This window comes from Phoenix dactylifera, chromosome 4 (genome assembly GCF_051530095.1).
Source record: "Phoenix dactylifera cultivar Ajwa chromosome 4, Ajwa_hap1_PhDact_Kaust_v1.1, whole genome shotgun sequence".
Lineage (NCBI taxonomy): Eukaryota > Viridiplantae > Streptophyta > Magnoliopsida > Arecales > Arecaceae > Phoenix > Phoenix dactylifera.
In genome coordinates, this window is record NC_143193.1 from 36,340,217 (window position 1) to 36,356,072 (window position 15,856).

At 49.4% G+C, this 15,856-nt stretch overlaps 39 non-coding genes and 4 pseudogenes across 39 annotated transcripts; all 43 read right to left on the reverse strand.

Annotated features, from left to right (window-relative positions):
* Positions 1-213: 213 nt before the first annotated feature.
* Positions 214-332, reverse strand: LOC149760204 (5S ribosomal RNA). The gene has a single exon (XR_016407319.1). It is a non-coding gene; the product is annotated as a 5S ribosomal RNA (ribosomal RNA).
* Positions 333-578: 246 nt separating this feature from the next.
* LOC149760205 (5S ribosomal RNA) lies at positions 579-697 on the reverse strand. Its single transcript, XR_016400831.1, has one exon. It is a non-coding gene; the product is annotated as a 5S ribosomal RNA (ribosomal RNA).
* Positions 698-943: 246 nt separating this feature from the next.
* On the reverse strand, positions 944-1,062 carry LOC149760206 (5S ribosomal RNA). Its single transcript, XR_016401719.1, has one exon. It is a non-coding gene; the product is annotated as a 5S ribosomal RNA (ribosomal RNA).
* A 246-nt stretch (positions 1,063-1,308) lies between these two features.
* On the reverse strand, positions 1,309-1,427 carry LOC149760207 (5S ribosomal RNA; annotated as a pseudogene).
* Positions 1,428-1,673: 246 nt separating this feature from the next.
* Positions 1,674-1,792, reverse strand: LOC149760208 (5S ribosomal RNA). Its single transcript, XR_016405630.1, has one exon. It is a non-coding gene; the product is annotated as a 5S ribosomal RNA (ribosomal RNA).
* A 247-nt stretch (positions 1,793-2,039) lies between these two features.
* On the reverse strand, positions 2,040-2,158 carry LOC149760209 (5S ribosomal RNA). The gene has a single exon (XR_016402755.1). It is a non-coding gene; the product is annotated as a 5S ribosomal RNA (ribosomal RNA).
* A 246-nt stretch (positions 2,159-2,404) lies between these two features.
* LOC149760210 (5S ribosomal RNA) lies at positions 2,405-2,523 on the reverse strand. Its single transcript, XR_016409580.1, has one exon. It is a non-coding gene; the product is annotated as a 5S ribosomal RNA (ribosomal RNA).
* Positions 2,524-2,769: 246 nt separating this feature from the next.
* Positions 2,770-2,888, reverse strand: LOC149760211 (5S ribosomal RNA). Its single transcript, XR_016409581.1, has one exon. It is a non-coding gene; the product is annotated as a 5S ribosomal RNA (ribosomal RNA).
* Positions 2,889-3,135: 247 nt separating this feature from the next.
* LOC149760212 (5S ribosomal RNA) lies at positions 3,136-3,254 on the reverse strand. The gene has a single exon (XR_016408367.1). It is a non-coding gene; the product is annotated as a 5S ribosomal RNA (ribosomal RNA).
* A 246-nt stretch (positions 3,255-3,500) lies between these two features.
* LOC149760213 (5S ribosomal RNA) lies at positions 3,501-3,619 on the reverse strand. The gene has a single exon (XR_016400832.1). It is a non-coding gene; the product is annotated as a 5S ribosomal RNA (ribosomal RNA).
* Positions 3,620-3,865: 246 nt separating this feature from the next.
* Positions 3,866-3,984, reverse strand: LOC149760214 (5S ribosomal RNA). Its single transcript, XR_016401720.1, has one exon. It is a non-coding gene; the product is annotated as a 5S ribosomal RNA (ribosomal RNA).
* Positions 3,985-4,230: 246 nt separating this feature from the next.
* Positions 4,231-4,349, reverse strand: LOC149760215 (5S ribosomal RNA; annotated as a pseudogene).
* Positions 4,350-4,595: 246 nt separating this feature from the next.
* LOC149760216 (5S ribosomal RNA) lies at positions 4,596-4,714 on the reverse strand. The gene has a single exon (XR_016405631.1). It is a non-coding gene; the product is annotated as a 5S ribosomal RNA (ribosomal RNA).
* Positions 4,715-4,961: 247 nt separating this feature from the next.
* On the reverse strand, positions 4,962-5,080 carry LOC149760217 (5S ribosomal RNA). The gene has a single exon (XR_016402756.1). It is a non-coding gene; the product is annotated as a 5S ribosomal RNA (ribosomal RNA).
* Positions 5,081-5,326: 246 nt separating this feature from the next.
* LOC149760218 (5S ribosomal RNA) lies at positions 5,327-5,445 on the reverse strand. Its single transcript, XR_016409582.1, has one exon. It is a non-coding gene; the product is annotated as a 5S ribosomal RNA (ribosomal RNA).
* A 246-nt stretch (positions 5,446-5,691) lies between these two features.
* LOC149760219 (5S ribosomal RNA) lies at positions 5,692-5,810 on the reverse strand. The gene has a single exon (XR_016409583.1). It is a non-coding gene; the product is annotated as a 5S ribosomal RNA (ribosomal RNA).
* Positions 5,811-6,057: 247 nt separating this feature from the next.
* Positions 6,058-6,176, reverse strand: LOC149760220 (5S ribosomal RNA). The gene has a single exon (XR_016408368.1). It is a non-coding gene; the product is annotated as a 5S ribosomal RNA (ribosomal RNA).
* A 246-nt stretch (positions 6,177-6,422) lies between these two features.
* Positions 6,423-6,541, reverse strand: LOC149760221 (5S ribosomal RNA). Its single transcript, XR_016412491.1, has one exon. It is a non-coding gene; the product is annotated as a 5S ribosomal RNA (ribosomal RNA).
* A 246-nt stretch (positions 6,542-6,787) lies between these two features.
* Positions 6,788-6,906, reverse strand: LOC149760222 (5S ribosomal RNA). Its single transcript, XR_016403462.1, has one exon. It is a non-coding gene; the product is annotated as a 5S ribosomal RNA (ribosomal RNA).
* A 247-nt stretch (positions 6,907-7,153) lies between these two features.
* LOC149760223 (5S ribosomal RNA) lies at positions 7,154-7,272 on the reverse strand. Its single transcript, XR_016408370.1, has one exon. It is a non-coding gene; the product is annotated as a 5S ribosomal RNA (ribosomal RNA).
* Positions 7,273-7,517: 245 nt separating this feature from the next.
* LOC149760224 (5S ribosomal RNA) lies at positions 7,518-7,636 on the reverse strand. Its single transcript, XR_016400833.1, has one exon. It is a non-coding gene; the product is annotated as a 5S ribosomal RNA (ribosomal RNA).
* Positions 7,637-7,881: 245 nt separating this feature from the next.
* LOC149760225 (5S ribosomal RNA) lies at positions 7,882-8,000 on the reverse strand. Its single transcript, XR_016404776.1, has one exon. It is a non-coding gene; the product is annotated as a 5S ribosomal RNA (ribosomal RNA).
* Positions 8,001-8,247: 247 nt separating this feature from the next.
* LOC149760226 (5S ribosomal RNA) lies at positions 8,248-8,366 on the reverse strand. Its single transcript, XR_016412013.1, has one exon. It is a non-coding gene; the product is annotated as a 5S ribosomal RNA (ribosomal RNA).
* Positions 8,367-8,612: 246 nt separating this feature from the next.
* On the reverse strand, positions 8,613-8,731 carry LOC149760227 (5S ribosomal RNA). The gene has a single exon (XR_016402778.1). It is a non-coding gene; the product is annotated as a 5S ribosomal RNA (ribosomal RNA).
* A 246-nt stretch (positions 8,732-8,977) lies between these two features.
* On the reverse strand, positions 8,978-9,096 carry LOC149760228 (5S ribosomal RNA). Its single transcript, XR_016409584.1, has one exon. It is a non-coding gene; the product is annotated as a 5S ribosomal RNA (ribosomal RNA).
* Positions 9,097-9,343: 247 nt separating this feature from the next.
* On the reverse strand, positions 9,344-9,462 carry LOC149760229 (5S ribosomal RNA; annotated as a pseudogene).
* A 246-nt stretch (positions 9,463-9,708) lies between these two features.
* Positions 9,709-9,827, reverse strand: LOC149760230 (5S ribosomal RNA). Its single transcript, XR_016412492.1, has one exon. It is a non-coding gene; the product is annotated as a 5S ribosomal RNA (ribosomal RNA).
* Positions 9,828-10,072: 245 nt separating this feature from the next.
* On the reverse strand, positions 10,073-10,191 carry LOC149760231 (5S ribosomal RNA). Its single transcript, XR_016405317.1, has one exon. It is a non-coding gene; the product is annotated as a 5S ribosomal RNA (ribosomal RNA).
* Positions 10,192-10,436: 245 nt separating this feature from the next.
* LOC149760232 (5S ribosomal RNA) lies at positions 10,437-10,555 on the reverse strand. Its single transcript, XR_016400834.1, has one exon. It is a non-coding gene; the product is annotated as a 5S ribosomal RNA (ribosomal RNA).
* Positions 10,556-10,800: 245 nt separating this feature from the next.
* Positions 10,801-10,919, reverse strand: LOC149760233 (5S ribosomal RNA). Its single transcript, XR_016404777.1, has one exon. It is a non-coding gene; the product is annotated as a 5S ribosomal RNA (ribosomal RNA).
* Positions 10,920-11,166: 247 nt separating this feature from the next.
* LOC149760234 (5S ribosomal RNA) lies at positions 11,167-11,285 on the reverse strand. The gene has a single exon (XR_016403488.1). It is a non-coding gene; the product is annotated as a 5S ribosomal RNA (ribosomal RNA).
* Positions 11,286-11,532: 247 nt separating this feature from the next.
* On the reverse strand, positions 11,533-11,651 carry LOC149760235 (5S ribosomal RNA). Its single transcript, XR_016412014.1, has one exon. It is a non-coding gene; the product is annotated as a 5S ribosomal RNA (ribosomal RNA).
* A 246-nt stretch (positions 11,652-11,897) lies between these two features.
* On the reverse strand, positions 11,898-12,016 carry LOC149760236 (5S ribosomal RNA). The gene has a single exon (XR_016400499.1). It is a non-coding gene; the product is annotated as a 5S ribosomal RNA (ribosomal RNA).
* Positions 12,017-12,262: 246 nt separating this feature from the next.
* On the reverse strand, positions 12,263-12,381 carry LOC149760237 (5S ribosomal RNA). Its single transcript, XR_016404401.1, has one exon. It is a non-coding gene; the product is annotated as a 5S ribosomal RNA (ribosomal RNA).
* A 247-nt stretch (positions 12,382-12,628) lies between these two features.
* Positions 12,629-12,747, reverse strand: LOC149760238 (5S ribosomal RNA). The gene has a single exon (XR_016408371.1). It is a non-coding gene; the product is annotated as a 5S ribosomal RNA (ribosomal RNA).
* Positions 12,748-12,993: 246 nt separating this feature from the next.
* LOC149760239 (5S ribosomal RNA) lies at positions 12,994-13,112 on the reverse strand. Its single transcript, XR_016412493.1, has one exon. It is a non-coding gene; the product is annotated as a 5S ribosomal RNA (ribosomal RNA).
* Positions 13,113-13,358: 246 nt separating this feature from the next.
* On the reverse strand, positions 13,359-13,477 carry LOC149760240 (5S ribosomal RNA). The gene has a single exon (XR_016403463.1). It is a non-coding gene; the product is annotated as a 5S ribosomal RNA (ribosomal RNA).
* Positions 13,478-13,724: 247 nt separating this feature from the next.
* Positions 13,725-13,843, reverse strand: LOC149760241 (5S ribosomal RNA). The gene has a single exon (XR_016408372.1). It is a non-coding gene; the product is annotated as a 5S ribosomal RNA (ribosomal RNA).
* A 246-nt stretch (positions 13,844-14,089) lies between these two features.
* Positions 14,090-14,208, reverse strand: LOC149760242 (5S ribosomal RNA). Its single transcript, XR_016404021.1, has one exon. It is a non-coding gene; the product is annotated as a 5S ribosomal RNA (ribosomal RNA).
* Positions 14,209-14,454: 246 nt separating this feature from the next.
* Positions 14,455-14,573, reverse strand: LOC149760243 (5S ribosomal RNA). Its single transcript, XR_016409586.1, has one exon. It is a non-coding gene; the product is annotated as a 5S ribosomal RNA (ribosomal RNA).
* Positions 14,574-14,819: 246 nt separating this feature from the next.
* LOC149760244 (5S ribosomal RNA) lies at positions 14,820-14,938 on the reverse strand (annotated as a pseudogene).
* Positions 14,939-15,184: 246 nt separating this feature from the next.
* Positions 15,185-15,303, reverse strand: LOC149760245 (5S ribosomal RNA). Its single transcript, XR_016402125.1, has one exon. It is a non-coding gene; the product is annotated as a 5S ribosomal RNA (ribosomal RNA).
* Positions 15,304-15,549: 246 nt separating this feature from the next.
* LOC149760246 (5S ribosomal RNA) lies at positions 15,550-15,668 on the reverse strand. Its single transcript, XR_016409587.1, has one exon. It is a non-coding gene; the product is annotated as a 5S ribosomal RNA (ribosomal RNA).
* Between the last annotated feature and the right edge of the window lie 188 nt (positions 15,669-15,856).

Below are 15,856 nucleotides of genomic sequence, written 5' to 3' on the forward strand. Positions count from 1 at the left end.
AGTAGCAGACCTCGACGGCCCGAGACATTCGCGCTGCCGGGGCCGTTCTGGCGTAGGATTCAACGCGCTGGTCCCGCTATGCGGCATGGCACCGCCAGTCTCCGGACCCAGTTTATTGTCGGGGGAAAAAAATTATCCGAAGAGGAAAAGCCAAAAGCCAAAAAATTAAAAATAAATATTATCAAAAAATAAAAAAGCGGGCAAAAAATAAAAAGGGTGCAACATGAGGACTTCCCAGGGGGTCACCCATCCTAGTACTACTCTCGCCCAAGCACGCTTAACTGCGGAGTTCTGATAGGATCCGGTGCATTAGTGCTGGTATGATCGCACCCAAGACATGCCCTTCGAAACTCCCTTTTATGACAAAGTAGCAGACCTCGACGGCCCGAGACATTCGCGCTGCCGGGGCCGTTCTGGCGTAGGATTCAACACGCTGTTCCGCTATGCGGCATGGCACCGCCAGTCTCCGGACTCAGTTTATTTTCGGGGGAAAAAAATTATCCGAAGAGGAAAAGCCAAAAGCCGAAAAATAAAAAATAAATGTTATCAAAAAATAAAAAAGCGGGCAAAAAATAAAAGGGGTGCAACACGAGGACTTCCCAGGGGGTCACCCATCCTAGTACTACTCTCGCCCAAGCACGCTTAACTGCGGAGTTCTGATGAGATCCGGTGCATTAGTGCTGGTATGATCGCACCCATGACATGCCCTTCGAAACTCCCTTTTATGACAAAGCAGCAGACCTCGACGGCCCGAGACATTCGCGCTGCCGGGGCCGTTCTGGCGTAGGATTCAACGCGCTGTTCCGCTATGCGGCATGGCACCGCCAGTCTCCGGACTCAGTTTATTTTCGGGGGAAAAAAATTATCCGAAGAGGAAAAGCCAAAAGCCGAAAAATAAAAAATAAATGTTATCAAAAAATAAAAAAGCGGGCAAAAAATAAAAGGGGTGCAACACGAGGACTTCCCATGGGGTCACCCATCCTAGTACAACTCTCGCCCAAGCACGCTTAACTGCGGAGTTCTGATGGGATCCGGTGCATTAGTGCTGGTATGATCGCACCCATGACATGCCCTTCGAAACTCCCTTTTATGACAAAGCAGCAGACCTCGACGGCCCGAGACATTCGCGCAGCCGGGGCCGTTCTGGCGTAGGATTCAACGCGCTGTTCCGCTATGCGGCATGGCACCGCCAGTCTCCGGACTCAGTTTATTTTCGGGGGGAAAAAATTATCCGAAGAGGAAAAGCCAAAAGCCAAAAAATTAAAAATAAATATTATCAAAAAATAAAAAAGCGGGCAAAAAATAAAAAGGGTGCAACACGAGGACTTCCCAGGGGGTCACCCATCCTAGTACTTCTCTCGCCCAAGCACGCCTAACTGCGGAGTTATGATGGGATCCGGTGCATTAGTGCTGGTATGATCGCACCCATGACATGCCCTTCGAAACTCCCTTTTATGACAAAGCAGCAGACCGCGACGGCCCGAGACATTCGCGCTGCCGGGGCCGTTCTGGCGTAGGATTCAACGCGCTGTTCCGCTATGCGGCATGGCACCGCGAGTCTCCGGACTCAGTTTATTTTCGGGGGAAAAAAATTATCCGAAGAGGAAAAGCCAAAAGCCGAAAAATTAAAAATAAATATTATCAAAAAATAAAAAAGCGGGCAAAAAATAAAAGGGGTGCAACACGAGGACTTCCTAGGGGGTCACCCATCCTAGTACTACTCTTGCCCAAGCACGCTTAACTGCGGAGTTCTGATGGGATCCGGTGCATTAGTGCTGGTATGATCGCACCCATGACATGCCCATCGAAACACCCTTTTATGACAAAGCAGCAGACCTCGACGGCCCGAGACATTCGCGCTGCCGGGGCCGTTCTGGCGTAGGATTCAACGCGCTGTTCCGCTATGCGGCATGGCACCGCCAGTCTCCGGACTCAGTTTATTTTCGGGGGAAAAAAATTATCCGAAGAGGAAAAGCCAAAAGCCGAAAAATTAAAAATAAATATTATCAAAAAATAAAAAAGTGGAGAAAAAAATAAAAAGGGTGCAACACGAGGACTTCCCAGGGGGTCACCCATCCTAGTACTACTCTCGCCCAAGCATGCTTAACTGCGGAGTTCTGATGGGATCCGGTGCATTAGTGCTGGTATGATCGCACCCATGACATGCCCTTCGAAACTCCCTTTTATGACAAAGCAGCAGACCTCGACGGCCCGAGACATTCGCGCTGCCGGGGCCGTTCTGGTGTAGGATTCAACGCGCTGTTCCGCTATGCGGCATGGCACCGCGAGTCTCCGGACTCAGTTTATTTTCGGGGGAAAAAAATTATCTGAAGAGGAAAAGCCAAAAGCCGAAAAATTAAAAATAAATATTATCAAAAAATAAAAAAGCGGGCCAAAAATAAAAGGGGTGCAACACGAGGACTTCCCAGGGGGTCACCCATCCTAGTACTACTCTCGCCCAAGCACGCTTAACTGCGGAGTTCTGATGGGATCCGGTGCATTAGTGCTGGTATGATCGCACCCATGACATGCCCATCGAAACACCCTTTTATGACAAAGCAGCAGACCTCGACGGCCCGAGACATTCGCGCTGCCGGGGCCGTTCTGGCGTAGGATTCAATGCGTTGTTCCGCTATGCGGCATGGCACCGCGAGTCTCCGGACTCAGTTTATTTTCGAGGGAAAAAAATTATCCGAAGAGGAAAAGCCAAAAGCCAAAAAATTAAAAATAAATGTTATCAAAAAAGAAAAAAGCGGGCAAAAAATAAAAGGGGTGCAACACGAGGACTTCCCAGGGGGTCACCCATCCTAGTACTACTCTCGCCCAAGCACGCTTAACTGCGGAGTTCTGATGGGATCCGGTGCATTAGTGCTGGTATGATCGCACCCATGATACGCCCTTCGAAACTCCCTTTTATGACAAAGCAGCAGACCTCGACGGCCCGAGACATTCGCGCTGCCGGGGCCGTTCTGGCGTACGATTCAACGCGCTGGTCCCGCTATGCGGCATGGCACCGCCAGTCTCCGGACCCAGTTTATTGTCGGGGGAAAAAAATTATCCGAAGAGGAAAAGCCAAAAGCCAAAAAATTAAAAATAAATATTATCAAAAAATAAAAAAGCGGGCAAAAAATAAAAAGGGTGCAACATGAGGACTTCCCAGGGGGTCACCCATCCTAGTACTACTCTCGCCCAAGCACGCTTAACTGCAGAGTTCTGATAGGATCCGGTGCATTAGTGCTGGTATGATCGCACCCAAGACATGCCCTTCGAAACTCCCTTTTATGACAAAGTAGCAGACCTCGACGGCCCGAGACATTCGCGCTGCCGGGGCCGTTCTGGTGTAGGATTCAACACGCTGTTCCGCTATGCGGCATGGCACCGCCAGTCTCCGGACTCAGTTTATTTTCGGGGGAAAAAAATTATCCGAAGAGGAAAAGCCAAAAGCCGAAAAATAAAAAATAAATGTTATCAAAAAATAAAAAAGCGGGCAAAAAATAAAAGGGGTGCAACACGAGGACTTCCCAGGGGGTCACCCATCCTAGTACTACTCTCGCCCAAGCACGCTTAACTGCGGAGTTCTGATGAGATCCGGTGCATTAGTGCTGGTATGATCGCACCCATGACATGCCCTTCGAAACTCCCTTTTATGACAAAGCAGCAGACCTCGACGGCCCGAGACATTCGCGCTGCCGGGGCCGTTCTGGCGTAGGATTCAACGCGCTGTTCCGCTATGCGGCATGGCACCGCCAGTCTCCGGACTCAGTTTATTTTCGGGGGAAAAAAATTATCCGAAGAGGAAAAGCCAAAAGCCGAAAAATAAAAAATAAATGTTATCAAAAAATAAAAAAGCGGGCAAAAAATAAAAGGGGTGCAACACGAGGACTTCCCATGGGGTCACCCATCCTAGTACAACTCTCGCCCAAGCACGCTTAACTGCGGAGTTCTGATGGGATCCGGTGCATTAGTGCTGGTATGATCGCACCCATGACATGCCCTTCGAAACTCCCTTTTATGACAAAGCAGCAGACCTCGACGGCCCGAGACATTCGCGCAGCCGGGGCCGTTCTGGCGTAGGATTCAACGCGCTGTTCCGCTATGCGGCATGGCACCGCCAGTCTCCGGACTCAGTTTATTTTCGGGGGGAAAAAATTATCCGAAGAGGAAAAGCCAAAAGCCAAAAAATTAAAAATAAATATTATCAAAAAATAAAAAAGCGGGCAAAAAATAAAAAGGGTGCAACACGAGGACTTCCCAGGGGGTCACCCATCCTAGTACTTCTCTCGCCCAAGCACGCCTAACTGCGGAGTTATGATGGGATCCGGTGCATTAGTGCTGGTATGATCGCACCCATGACATGCCCTTCGAAACTCCCTTTTATGACAAAGCAGCAGACCGCGACGGCCCGAGACATTCGCGCTGCCGGGGCCGTTCTGGCGTAGGATTCAACGCGCTGTTCCGCTATGCGGCATGGCACCGCGAGTCTCCGGACTCAGTTTATTTTCGGGGGAAAAAAATTATCCGAAGAGGAAAAGCCAAAAGCCGAAAAATTAAAAATAAATATTATCAAAAAATAAAAAAGCGGGCAAAAAATAAAAGGGGTGCAACACGAGGACTTCCTAGGGGGTCACCCATCCTAGTACTACTCTTGCCCAAGCACGCTTAACTGCGGAGTTCTGATGGGATCCGGTGCATTAGTGCTGGTATGATCGCACCCATGACATGCCCATCGAAACACCCTTTTATGACAAAGCAGCAGACCTCGACGGCCCGAGACATTCGCGCTGCCGGGGCCGTTCTGGCGTAGGATTCAACGCGCTGTTCCGCTATGCGGCATGGCACCGCCAGTCTCCGGACTCAGTTTATTTTCGGGGGAAAAAAATTATCCGAAGAGGAAAAGCCAAAAGCCGAAAAATTAAAAATAAATATTATCAAAAAATAAAAAAGTGGAGAAAAAAATAAAAAGGGTGCAACACGAGGACTTCCCAGGGGGTCACCCATCCTAGTACTACTCTCGCCCAAGCATGCTTAACTGCGGAGTTCTGATGGGATCCGGTGCATTAGTGCTGGTATGATCGCACCCATGACATGCCCTTCGAAACTCCCTTTTATGACAAAGCAGCAGACCTCGACGGCCCGAGACATTCGCGCTGCCGGGGCCGTTCTGGTGTAGGATTCAACGCGCTGTTCCGCTATGCGGCATGGCACCGCGAGTCTCCGGACTCAGTTTATTTTCGGGGGAAAAAAATTATCTGAAGAGGAAAAGCCAAAAGCCGAAAAATTAAAAATAAATATTATCAAAAAATAAAAAAGCGGGCCAAAAATAAAAGGGGTGCAACACGAGGACTTCCCAGGGGGTCACCCATCCTAGTACTACTCTCGCCCAAGCACGCTTAACTGCGGAGTTCTGATGGGATCCGGTGCATTAGTGCTGGTATGATCGCACCCATGACATGCCCATCGAAACACCCTTTTATGACAAAGCAGCAGACCTCGACGGCCCGAGACATTCGCGCTGCCGGGGCCGTTCTGGCGTAGGATTCAATGCGTTGTTCCGCTATGCGGCATGGCACCGCGAGTCTCCGGACTCAGTTTATTTTCGAGGGAAAAAAATTATCCGAAGAGGAAAAGCCAAAAGCCAAAAAATTAAAAATAAATGTTATCAAAAAAGAAAAAAGCGGGCAAAAAATAAAAGGGGTGCAACACGAGGACTTCCCAGGGGGTCACCCATCCTAGTACTACTCTCGCCCAAGCACGCTTAACTGCGGAGTTCTGATGGGATCCGGTGCATTAGTGCTGGTATGATCGCACCCATGATACGCCCTTCGAAACTCCCTTTTATGACAAAGCAGCAGACCTCGACGGCCCGAGACATTCGCGCTGCCGGGGCCGTTCTGGCGTACGATTCAACGCGCTGGTCCCGCTATGCGGCATGGCACCGCCAGTCTCCGGACCCAGTTTATTGTCGGGGGAAAAAAATTATCCGAAGAGGAAAAGCCAAAAGCCAAAAAATTAAAAATAAATATTATCAAAAAATAAAAAAGCGGGCAAAAAATAAAAAGGGTGCAACATGAGGACTTCCCAGGGGGTCACCCATCCTAGTACTACTCTCGCCCAAGCACGCTTAACTGCAGAGTTCTGATAGGATCCGGTGCATTAGTGCTGGTATGATCGCACCCAAGACATGCCCTTCGAAACTCCCTTTTATGACAAAGTAGCAGACCTCGACGGCCCGAGACATTCGCGCTGCCGGGGCCGTTCTGGTGTAGGATTCAACACGCTGTTCCGCTATGCGGCATGGCACCGCCAGTCTCCGGACTCAGTTTATTTTCGGGGGAAAAAAATTATCCGAAGAGGAAAAGCCAAAAGCCGAAAAATAAAAAATAAATGTTATCAAAAAATAAAAAAGCGGGCAAAAAATAAAAGGGGTGCAACACGAGGACTTCCCAGGGGGTCACCCATCCTAGTACTACTCTCGCCCAAGCACGCTTAACTACGGAGTTCTGATGGGATCCGGTGCATTAGTGCTGGTATGATCGCACCCATGACATGCCCTTCGAAACTCCCTTTTATGACAAAGCAGCAGACCTCGACGGCCCGAGACATTCGCGCTGCCGGGGCCGTTCTGGCGTAGGATTCAACGCGCTGTTCCGCTATGCGGCATGGCACCGCCAGTCTCCGGACTCAGTTTATTTTCGGGGGAAAAAAATTATCCGAAGAGGAAAAGCCAAAAGCCGAAAAATAAAAAATAAATGTTATCAAAAAATAAAAAAGCGGGCAAAAAATAAAAGGGGTGCAACACGAGGACTTCCCAGGGGGTCACCCATCCTAGTACTACTCTCGCCCAAGCACGCTTAACTGCGGAGTTCTGATGGGATCAGGTGCATTAGTGCTGGTATGATCGCACCCATGATATGCCCTTCGAAACTCCCTTTTATGACAAAGCAGCAGACCTCGACGGCCCGAGACATTCGCGCTGCCGGGGCCGTTCTGGCGTAGGATTCAACGCGCTGGTCCCGCTATGCGGCATGGCACCGCCAGTCTCCGGACCCAGTTTATTGTCGGGGGAAAAAAATTATCCGAAGAGAAAAAGCCAAAAGCCAAAAAATTAAAAATAAATATTATCAAAAAATAAAAAAGCGGGCAAAAAATAAAAAGGGTGCAACATGAGGACTTCCCAGGGGGTCACCCATCCTAGTACTACTCTCGCCCAAGCACGCTTAACTGCAGAGTTCTGATAGGATCCGGTGCATTAGTGCTGGTATGATCGCACCCAAGACATGCCCTTCGAAACTCCCTTTTATGACAAAGTAGCAGACCTCGACGGCCCGAGACATTCGCGCTGCCGGGGCCGTTCTGGCGTAGGATTCAACACGCTGTTCCGCTATGCGGCATGGCACCGCCAGTCTCCGGACTCAGTTTATTTTCGGGGGAAAAAAATTATCCGAAGAGGAAAAGCCAAAAGCCGAAAAATAAAAAATAATGTTATCAAAAAATAAAAAAGCGGGCAAAAAATAAAAGGGGTGCAACACGAGGACTTCCCAGGGGGTCACCCATCCTAGTACTACTCTCGCCCAAGCACGCTTAACTGCGGAGTTCTGATGAGATCCGGTGCATTAGTGCTGGTATGATCGCACCCATGACATGCCCTTCGAAACTCCCTTTTATGACAAAGCAGCAGACCTCGACGGCCCGAGACATTCGCGCTGCCGGGCCGTTCTGGCGTAGGATTCAACGCGCTGTTCCGCTATGCGGCATGGCACCGCCAGTCTCCGGACTCAGTTTATTTTCGGGGGAAAAAAATTATCCGAAGAGGAAAAGCCAAAAGCCGAAAAATTAAAAATAAATATTATCAAAAAATAAAAAAGCGGGCAAAAAATAAAAGGGGTGCAACACGAGGACTTCCTAGGGGGTCACCCATCCTAGTACTACTCTCGCCCAAGCACGCTTAACTGCAGAGTTCTGATGGGATCCGGTGCATTAGTGCTGGTATGATCGCACCCATGACATGCCCATCGAAACACCCTTTTATGACAAAGCAGCAGACCTCGACGGCCCGAGACATTCGCGCTGCCGGGGCCGTTCTGGCGTAGGATTCAACGCGCTGTTCCGCTATGCGGCATGGCACCGCCAGTCTCCGGACTCAGTTTATTTTCGGGGGAAAAAAATTATCCGAAGAGGAAAAGCCAAAAGCCGAAAAATTAAAAATAAATATTATCAAAAAATAAAAAAGTGGAGAAAAAAATAAAAAGGGTGCAACACGAGGACTTCCCAGGGGGTCACCCATCCTAGTACTACTCTCGCCCAAGCACGCTTAACTGCGGAGTTCTGATGGGATCCGGTGCATTAGTGCTGGTATGATCGCACCCATGACATGCCCTTCGAAACTCCCTTTTATGACAAAGCAGCAGACCTCGACGGCCCGAGACATTCGCGCTGCCGGGGCCGTTCTGGTGTAGGATTCAACGCGCTGTTCCGCTATGCGGCATGGCACCGCGAGTCTCCGGACTCAGTTTATTTTCGGGGGAAAAAAATTATCCGAAGAGGAAAAGCCAAAAGCCGAAAAATTAAAAATAAATATTATCAAAAAATAAAAAAGCGGGCCAAAAATAAAAGGGGTGCAACACGAGGACTTCCCAGGGGGTCACCCATCCTAGTACTACTCTCGCCCAAGCACGCTTAACTGCGGAGTTCTAATGGGATCCGGTGCATTAGTGCTGGTATGATCGCACACATGACATGCCCATCGAAACACCCTTTTATGACAAAGCAGCAGACCTCGACGGCCCGAGACATTCGCGCTGCCGGGGCCGTTCTGGCGTAGGATTCAATGCGTTGTTCCGCTATGCGGCATGGCACCGCGAGTCTCCGGACTCAGTTTATTTTCGAGGGAAAAAAATTATGCGAAGAGAAAAAGCCAAAAGCCAAAAAATTAAAAATAAATGTTATCAAAAAAGAAAAAAGCGGGCAAAAAATAAAAGGGGTGCAACACGAGGACTTCCCAGGGGGTCACCCATCCTAGTACTACTCTCGCCCAAGCACGCTTAACTGCGGAGTTCTGATGGGATCCGGTGCATTAGTGCTGGTATGATCGCACCCATGATACGCCCTTCGAAACTCCCTTTTATGACAAAGCAGCAGACCTCGACGGCCCGAGACATTCGCGCTGCCGGGGCCGTTCTGGCGTAGGATTCAACGCGCTGGTCCCGCTATGCGGCATGGCACCGCCAGTCTCCGGACCCAGTTTATTGTCGAGGGAAAAAAATTATCCGAAGAGGAAAAGCCAAAAGCCAAAAAAATAAAAATAAATATTATCAAAAAATAAAAAAGCGGGCAAAAAATAAAAAGGGTGCAACATGAGGACTCCCCAGGGGGTCACCCATCCTAGTACTACTCTCGCCCAAGCACGCTTAACTGCAGAGTTCTGATAGGATCCGGTGCATTAGTGCTGGTATGATCGCACCCAAGACATGCCCTTCGAAACTCCCTTTTATGACAAAGTAGCAGACCTCGACGGCCCGAGACATTCGCGCTGCCGGGGCCGTTCTGGTGTAGGATTCAACACGCTGTTCCGCTATGCGGCATGGCACCGCCAGTCTCCGGACTCAGTTTATTTTCGGAGGAAAAAAATTATCCGAAGAGGAAAAGCCAAAAGCCGAAAAATAAAAAATAAATGTTATCAAAAAATAAAAAAGCGGGCAAAAAATAAAAGGGGTGCAACACGAGGACTTCCCAGGGGGTCACCCATCCTAGTACTACTCTCGCCCAAGCACGCTTAACTACGGAGTTCTGATGGGATCCGGTGCATTAGTGCTGGTATGATCGCACCCATGACATGCCCTTCGAAACTCCCTTTTATGACAAAGCAGCAGACCTCGACGGCCCGAGACATTCGCGCTGCCGGGGCCGTTCTGGCGTAGGATTCAACGCGCTGTTCCGCTATGCGGCATGGCACCGCCAGTCTCCGGACTCAGTTTATTTTCGGGGGAAAAAAATTATCCGAAGAGGAAAAGCCAAAAGCCGAAAAATAAAAAATAATGTTATCAAAAAATAAAAAAGCGGGCAAAAAATAAAAGGGGTGCAACACGAGGACTTCCCAGGGGGTCACCCATCCTAGTACTACTCTCGCCCAAGCACGCTTAACTGCAGAGTTCTGATAGGATCCGGTGCATTAGTGCTGGTATGATCGCACCCAAGACATGCCCTTCGAAACTCCCTTTTATGACAAAGTAGCAGACCTCGACGGCCCGAGACATTCGCGCTGCCGGGGCCGTTCTGGCGTAGGATTCAACACGCTGTTCCGCTATGCGGCATGGCACCGCCAGTCTCCGGACTCAGTTTATTTTCGGGGGAAAAAAATTATCCGAAGAGGAAAAGCCAAAAGCCGAAAAATAAAAAATAATGTTATCAAAAAATAAAAAAGCGGGCAAAAAATAAAAGGGGTGCAACACGAGGACTTCCCAGGGGGTCACCCATCCTAGTACTACTCTCGCCCAAGCACGCTTAACTGCGGAGTTCTGATGAGATCCGGTGCATTAGTGCTGGTATGATCGCACCCATGACATGCCCTTCGAAACTCCCTTTTATGACAAAGCAGCAGACCTCGACGGCCCGAGACATTCGCGCTGCCGGGCCGTTCTGGCGTAGGATTCAACGCGCTGTTCCGCTATGCGGCATGGCACCGCCAGTCTCCGGACTCAGTTTATTTTCGGGGGAAAAAAATTATCCGAAGAGGAAAAGCCAAAAGCCGAAAAATAAAAAATAAATATTATCAAAAAATAAAAAAGCGGGCAAAAAATAAAAGGGGTGCAACACGAGGACTTCCTAGGGGGTCACCCATCCTAGTACTACTCTCGCCCAAGCACGCTTAACTGCAGAGTTCTGATGGGATCCGGTGCATTAGTGCTGGTATGATCGCACCCATGACATGCCCATCGAAACACCCTTTTATGACAAAGCAGCAGACCTCGACGGCCCGAGACATTCGCGCTGCCGGGGCCGTTCTGGCGTAGGATTCAACGCGCTGTTCCGCTATGCGGCATGGCACCGCCAGTCTCCGGACTCAGTTTATTTTCGGGGGAAAAAAATTATCCGAAGAGGAAAAGCCAAAAGCCGAAAAATTAAAAATAAATATTATCAAAAAATAAAAAAGTGGAGAAAAAAATAAAAAGGGTGCAACACGAGGACTTCCCAGGGGGTCACCCATCCTAGTACTACTCTCGCCCAAGCACGCTTAACTGCGGAGTTCTGATGGGATCCGGTGTATTAGTGCTGGTATGATCGCACCCATGACATGCCCATCGAAACACCCTTTTATGACAAAGCAGCAGACCTCGACGGCCCGAGACATTCGCGCTGCCGGGGCCGTTCTGGCGTAGGATTCAACGCGCTGTTCCGCTATGCGGCATGGCACCGCCAGTCTCCGGACTCAGTTTATTTTCGGGGGAAAAAAATTATCCGAAGAGGAAAAGCCAAAAGCCGAAAAATTAAAAATAAATATTATCAAAAAATAAAAAAGTGGAGAAAAAAATAAAAAGGGTGCAACACGAGGACTTCCCAGGGGGTCACCCATCCTAGTACTACTCTCGCCCAAGCACGCTTAACTGCGGAGTTCTGATGGGATCCGGTGCATTAGTGCTGGTATGATCGCACCCATGACATGCCCTTCGAAACTCCCTTTTATGACAAAGCAGCAGACCTCGACGGCCCGAGACATTCGCGCTGCCGGGGCCGTTCTGGTGTAGGATTCAACGCGCTGTTCCGCTATGCGGCATGGCACCGCGAGTCTCCGGACTCAGTTTATTTTCGGGGGAAAAAAATTATCCGAAGAGGAAAAGCCAAAAGCCGAAAAATTAAAAATAAATATTATCAAAAAATAAAAAAGCGGGCCAAAAATAAAAGGGGTGCAACACGAGGACTTCCCAGGGGGTCACCCATCCTAGTACTACTCTCGCCCAAGCACGCTTAACTGCGGAGTTCTGATGGGATCCGGTGCATTTGTGCTGGTATGATCGCACCCATGACATGCCCATCGAAACACCCTTTTATGACAAAGCAGCAGACCTCGACGGCCCGAGACATTCGCGCTGCCGGGGCCGTTCTGGCGTAGGATTCAATGCGTTGTTCCGCTATGCGGCATGGCACCGCGAGTCTCCGGACTCAGTTTATTTTCGAGGGAAAAAAATTATGCGAAGAGGAAAAGCCAAAAGCCAAAAAATTAAAAATAAATGTTATCAAAAAAGAAAAAAGCGGGCAAAAAATAAAAGGGATGCAACACGAGGACTTCCCAGGGGGTCACCCATCCTAGTACTACTCTCGACCAAGCACGCTTAACTGCGGAGTTCTGATGGGATCCGGTGCATTAGTGCTGGTATGATCGCACCCATGATACGCCCTTCGAAACTCCCTTTTATGACAAAGCAGCAGACCTCGACGGCCCGAGACATTCGCGCTGCCGGGGCCGTTCTGGCGTAGGATTCATCGCGCTGGTCCCGCTATGCGGCATGGCACCGCCAGTCTCCGGACCCAGTTTATTGTCGGGGGAAAAAAATTATCCGAAGAGGAAAAGCCAAAAGCCAAAAAATTAAAAATAAATATTATCAAAAAATAAAAAAGCGGGCAAAAAATAAAAAGGGTGCAACATGAGGACTTCCCAGGGGGTCACCCATCCTAGTACTACTCTCGCCCAAGCACGCTTAACTGCAGAGTTCTGATAGGATCCGGTGCATTAGTGCTGGTATGATCGCACCCAAGACATGCCCTTCGAAACTCCCTTTTATGACAAAGTAGCAGACCTCGACGGCCCGAGACATTCGCGCTGCCGGGGCCGTTCTGGTGTAGGATTCAACACGCTGTTCCGCTATGCGGCATGGCACCGCCAGTCTCCGGACTCAGTTTATTTTCGGGGGAAAAAAATTATCCGAAGAGGAAAAGCCAAAAGCCGAAAAATAAAAAATAAATGTTATCAAAAAATAAAAAAGCGGGCAAAAAATAAAAGGGGTGCAACACGAGGACTTCCCAGGGGGTCACCCATCCTAGTACTACTCTCGCCCAAGCACGCTTAACTACGGAGTTCTGATGGGATCCGGTGCATTAGTGCTGGTATGATCGCACCCATGACATGCCCTTCGAAACTCCCTTTTATGACAAAGCAGCAGACCTCGACGGCCCGAGACATTCGCGCTGCCGGGGCCGTTCTGGCGTAGGATTCAACGCGCTGTTCCGCTATGCGGCATGGCACCGCCAGTCTCCGGACTCAGTTTATTTTCGGGGGAAAAAAATTATCCGAAGAGGAAAAGCCAAAAGCCGAAAAATAAAAAATAAATGTTATCAAAAAATAAAAAAGCGGGCAAAAAATAAAAGGGGTGCAACACGAGGACTTCCCAGGGGGTCACCCATCCTAGTACTACTCTCGCCCAAGCACGCTTAACTGCGGAGTTCTGATGGGATCAGGTGCATTAGTGCTGGTATGATCGCACCCATGATATGCCCTTCGAAACTCCCTTTTATGACAAAGCAGCAGACCTCGACGGCCCGAGACATTCGCGCTGCCGGGGCCGTTCTGGCGTAGGATTCAACGCGCTGGTCCCGCTATGCGGCATGGCACCGCCAGTCTCCGGACCCAGTTTATTGTCGGGGGAAAAAAATTATCCGAAGAGAAAAAGCCAAAAGCCAAAAAATTAAAAATAAATATTATCAAAAAATAAAAAAGCGGGCAAAAAATAAAAAGGGTGCAACATGAGGACTTCCCAGGGGGTCACCCATCCTAGTACTACTCTCGCCCAAGCACGCTTAACTGCAGAGTTCTGATAGGATCCGGTGCATTAGTGCTGGTATGATCGCACCCAAGACATGCCCTTCGAAACTCCCTTTTATGACAAAGTTGCAGACCTCGACGGCCCGAGACATTCGCGCTGCCGGGGCCGTTCTGGCGTAGGATTCAACACGCTGTTCCGCTATGCGGCATGGCACCGCCAGTCTCCGGACTCAGTTTATTTTCGGGGAAAAAAAATTATCCGAAGAGGAAAAGCCAAAAGCCGAAAAATAAAAAATAAATGTTATCAAAAAATAAAAAAGCGGGCAAAAAATAAAAGGGGTGCAACACGAGGACTTCCCAGGGGGTCACCCATCCTAGTACTACTCTCGCCCAAGCACGCTTAACTGCGAAGTTCTGATGAGATCCGGTGCATTAGTGCTGGTATGATCGCACCCATGACATGCCCTTCGAAACTCCCTTTTATGACAAAGCAGTAGACCTCGACGGCCCGAGACATTCGCGCTGCCGGGGCCGTTCTGGCGTAGGATTCAACGCGCTGTTCCGCTATGCGGCATGGCACCGCCAGTCTCCGGACTCAGTTTATTTTCGGGGGAAAAAAATTATCCGAAGAGGAAAAGCCAAAAGCCGAAAAATAAAAAATAAATGTTATCAAAAAATAAAAAAGCGGGCAAAAAATAAAAGGGGTGCAACACGAGGACTTCCCAGGGGGTCACCCATCCTAGTACTACTCTCGCCCAAGCACGCTTAACTGCGGAGTTCTGATGGGATCCGGTGCATTAGTGCTGGTATGATCGCACCCATGACATGCCCTTCGAAACTCCCTTTTATGACAAAGCAGCAGACCTCGACGGCCCGAGACATTCGCGCAGCCGGGGCCGTTCTGGCGTAGGATTCAACGCGCTGTTCCGCTATGCGGCATGGCACCGCCAGTCTCCGGACTCAGTTTATTTTCGGGGGAAAAAAATTATCCGAAGAGGAAAAGCCAAAAGCCAAAAAATTAAAAATAAATATTATCAAAAAATAAAAAAGCGGGCAAAAAATAAAAAGGGTGCAACACGAGGACTTCCCAGGGGGTCACCCATCCAAGTACTTCTCTCGCCCAAGCACGCCTAACTGCGGAGTTATGATGGGATCCGGTGCATTAGTGCTGGTATGATCGCACCCATGACATGCCCTTCGAAACTCCCTTTTATGACAAAGCAGCAGACCGCGACGGCCCGAGACATTCGCGCTGCCGGGGCCGTTCTGGCGTAGGATTCAACGCGCTGTTCCGCTATGCGGCATGGCACCGCGAGTCTCCGGACTCAGTTTATTTTCGGGGGAAAAAAATTATCCGAAGAGGAAAAGCCAAAAGCCGAAAAATTAAAAATAAATATTATCAAAAAATAAAAAAGCGGGCAAAAAATAAAAGGGGTGCAACACGAGGACTTCCTAGGGGGTCACCCATCCTAGTACTACTCTCGCCCAAGCACGCTTAACTGCGGAGTTCTGATGGGATCCGGTGCATTAGTGCTGGTATGATCGCACCCATGACATGCCCTTCGAAACTCCCTTTTATGACAAAGCAGCAGACCTCGACGGCCCGAGACATTCGCGCCGCCGGGGCCGTTCTGGCGTAGGATTCAACGCGCTGTTCCGCTATGCGGCATGGCACCGCCAGTCTCCGGACTCAGTTTATTTTCGGGGGAAAAAAATTATCCGAAGAGGAAAAGCCAAAAGCCGAAAAATTAAAAATAAATATTATCAAAAAATAAAAAAGCGGGCAAAAAATAAAAGGGGTGCAACACGAGGACTTCCCAGGGGGTCACCCATCCTAGTACTACTCTCGCCCAAGCACGCTTAACTGCGGAGTTCTGATGGGATCCGGTGCATTAGTGCTGGTATGATCGCACCCATGACATGCCCTTCGAAACTCCCTTTTATGACAAAGCAGCAGACCTCGACGGCCCGAGACATTCGCGCAGCCGGGGCCGTTCTGGCGTAGGATTCAACGCGCTGTTCCGCTATGCGGCATGGCACCGCCAGTCTCCGGACTCAGTTTATTTTCGGGGGGAAAAAATTATCCGAAGAGGAAAAGCCAAA